We start from the raw sequence: 3,816 nt of genomic DNA on the forward strand, positions 1-3,816 counted from the left end.
AAGGCTGATTTGGAAAAGTAAGAAAGAGAACTCTTTAATAAATTCAAGCAAAGAGATGATACAAAGGAGTTACTCAGGCCATACTTGGAACAAGTATGTAAAACGCAAAGAGGATGACATAGCAAGTTGGTCCATGAAACTTGTCAAGAGAGAGGTAGATAAAATGCACTTGTACCTCCCTTCTATTCCACTAGTTACTCAAGATAAGGAATCTTGAAGATTGGCCTTGAAGGAATTTTCTAGTGATTCGTTGAAAGACACAAGTTTTCTTGCAAAGAATTTTTTAAGGGAACAACAAAAGAATCAAAAAAGAACTAAGATAATTCCTAGAAGATGACCTATAAGCCTCAAGGGTTTAAGCACTTCTTGAGGTAGAGAAAAGGTAGCGGGTAACAGATGTAGGAAATAGAAAAGGTCCATGATTATGAAGATGCATGTAATGAATCCATTGGAGATAATGCCAAGGAGGTCTAGGTTTGTGCAAAGTGGGGGTAGATGATTTTAGATGATGTGTTTGAGCAGCTATTGTCGAAACATCAAGAAGCAAAGGCAACTCGAGCACACTATCACCATGATGCTCACATTCCCATCTTTTCTCTGGGGTAAATATACATTCTATTTATATGTATTACTATTTCTTTTAGAAATTATCATTTTCTATTGTGCTTTGAAGTTATAGACTTTTAGTTTGGAGGGTTATAAGCTAATGATATTCACTATGTTATGGCTTTGTTTGTGTTATGTACAATTAAGGTAGATGCATTCTTAGAGCACTTGCATAGATGGAGCAGAAACATTGATGGTCTAGTTGAGCATTTTTAGGCTCACAGTAAGTCTATAAACCTTTCTGTCTGCATATCTTTCAATATGCGTAAACATTAATATTTAATTATATAAAAAGTGAGTAAAGGATTTTCAATATAAACTGCCCATGGAATGCATCTGCTTTTTCATTGTATTCAGTGAAGATTGGGGGAAGCATGTCTGAAATAGTATGGGGAAACTGAGCTTGTGGACCAAAATAGTAGCTCAAAGTGGAGTTGACAAAATGTTTAAGCTGAGATTTAGTGTTGGTCCAATAGGGAAGCTCTTGAAAACTTCATCTTGTTACTTTTCAACTAGCAGTGGCCATGTGGCAGGGAAACTATTCATATCAATAATAAAAGTAGCCTTTTGCATTGACATTTGAATCTCCTTCACATCTTCTCAAGGAAGGATTGCCTGCAACTACTACAGGGTAATACATACATGATCACTTTAAGTCAAGACTAATGTTTGTGAATTCAACTTTATTTTAATGTTTCCTTTTTATTGTGTGTATTACACAGTATCCCTTTCCTAGGTATCCAAAAGAAAACTTTTACATGTTTCCAAAAAATGTTTTTTTATGGAGCTTGCATTTCTTGAGTATTTCTGTTACACATAAATGCCTTCAATACTCAGACCTTTGTAACTGATCTTGGATTGATTGGATTGGATATTGCAAGTGTCAATACATTTGGGAAGAGTGAGATCAATGAACCCATGTGATAATGCGAACAAGCCTTCAGAGAAATATATACAAATCCAAACTGTAGAGAATCATGAATTCTGGTTCATGGGTTTCCTTAATTATCAAAAGGCCTTTAAACATATTCAACAAATAGTGACATCTTATTAGTTATTCGAGTGTATGCCAAGAGGATTTTTGAGAGGTTCTTCGACATGAAGATCATTGTGAGGCAACCATTACAACTTTTAAAGTTAACATACAATATATATTGAAAGTTTAGTATTTATACAACATGGAAATTCTAGAAATAGAAAATGTAATAGTATCCTCTTTATCAAGGTTTCAACCATTCTCTTGAATAAAGTATATGGAATTTATTCTTGACATGTCTAATGGTCACTTCATCGACAAATGTGTGTAAAGTTCATTTGTAAATATTACAACTAATTTCAAGCACAAACATAACCCTTATTTCTGATATCAATGGAAAGGCAGTACTACAAAATGACTTCAGAAAAACTTGCATTTGTCATTACATAGAAATGGGTTTTTAGATACATGTCCAGTGAGATTTTTTTTTTTTCATTTTTCATTAGTTTCAATACGCAATAAAAATTTCATGGTTTTCTCATAGCTTTGGCTTGTGTAAGGATTTGTTTAAAAAAATTGTTTTCTCTACATTGAAATTAGTAATATATATGGTTCCTTATATTGAAAAATCTTATATTTGAATTTTTTTAAATATAAAGAACATGTTGAAATATTTATTCAATTAATAAATATCAACAATCTAATTCAATTTAAAATTTCTAGCATCATGTCTTTATTATAATTTAAGTTACAATTTAAATTGAGTAAAATTTTAAAAATATATTTTAATATGAGGAGACTTTATAATTTCTAGGTGCCTATGTATGTATTTTCTCGCATCTTCATTACAATCTAAATGCAACAAAACTCTAAAAATAAAATTCAATATGAGGAGACTTTATCACCTCTACGTGCTCATTGGGGGTATAAGTGAATTGGGGGGATTTCAACCTCTCACCTCCTCTTACATACCATTTCATTTTCATCACCATCACTAATTGCATTGCCCCAAGGGCTATTAAATAATTTCATATTAATTTAAAAATACAAAAAAATAAAGAAATAATTAGGTTATCATGTACATATTAAATAATTTCATATTAATTGTTAATTTAATAGGTTTAAAATATATTATTTATGTTCTTAGTGAACGAATAACATAGTAAATTAAACTTATATTAAAAATTTATCATTTTTTCATTTTTTATATAAAAAAATATGATAAATAAATTGTAAATTCAATGATACTGTAAATATTCTAAGAATTAGTTATTTTTAATCATTTTTAAAATAATGGGAAGGGACATCGATGGGGGTGTTGGAATGGTGTGGCCAACTCACCCCATGAAGTCACACATGCTACGAGTCATCACAATCTAGTGAATTAATATGGTAACCCTTGCAACCTCCATGTCTTCTTACCCAAATTGAAATTGTTCTACCATTTTCTAACATCTTTGCATTTTCACCAGGTTGGAGGTGGGATTTTTCCCCATCAACATCTAGTTATTTGATGCTTCATTAATGAAGGAAGGTCCAAGCCTTCTTGGCTTGGACCTCCATAGCTCTCATCATACTATAAATTCGACACATGGGGGCTTCACTCAATGAACCTATGATATAGCATGTGCATTTGTGGCATGCTAAAAAAAAACCTTCTTGAAAACTTCACTCACATACTAATTTGATGGCACCTACTAGTCTTGATATGGACATCAAGAAAAGCATATTCAGAAAGAGAAGGCTAAAATTTTGAAATGGTAGCCTCTACATTTGTGAAAGGAATGTATTACTCCAAGTGAAATGGCTCACATGGCTTGAAATTGCTGACACTAAACACATAATAGATAATATACCATGTTACCCCTTAGCTTGTATGAGATTTCATAGATTGGAATAGTTGTTGGTTGAGCTTGGATGTATTGATGAGAGAGATTTTTCATGTGATTTGATGCCCTTGGTGATAGTATATAGATATTCTTATGGTGCTTTATTTGTTTGCCTTGCTTATCATGATTTTGGTCATGACAATGTACTTGTGTATGTGAGATTTAGCTAAGCAATTTTCCCTCAAGGCTACACATTGCCCAAATTAGAAATCACCTAAGTTATCAAATGCTCTCTTCAATTAAATCAATGTTGTTTTATTGCCTTGAACTTTAGATCATGAGTCTGTTGCCTCATATCAAGCTACAACCACATGTTTTGGATAAACAATTGTTTGAGTAATGCCA

The 3,816-nt window shown here is 32.1% G+C and overlaps 1 pseudogene; it reads left to right on the plus strand.

The window, feature by feature from the left end:
- Positions 1 to 723: 723 nt before the first annotated feature.
- Positions 724 to 1,660, plus strand: LOC149250053 (GEM-like protein 5 pseudogene; annotated as a pseudogene).
- Positions 1,661 to 3,816: the final 2,156 nt, after the last annotated feature.

The sequence above is a fragment of the Pinus tabuliformis genome, chromosome 7 (assembly GCF_031772625.1).
Source record: "Pinus tabuliformis cultivar Carrire ecotype Pingquan chromosome 7, CPIR1, whole genome shotgun sequence".
In the NCBI taxonomy this organism is placed as follows: Eukaryota; Viridiplantae; Streptophyta; class Pinopsida; order Pinales; family Pinaceae; genus Pinus; species Pinus tabuliformis.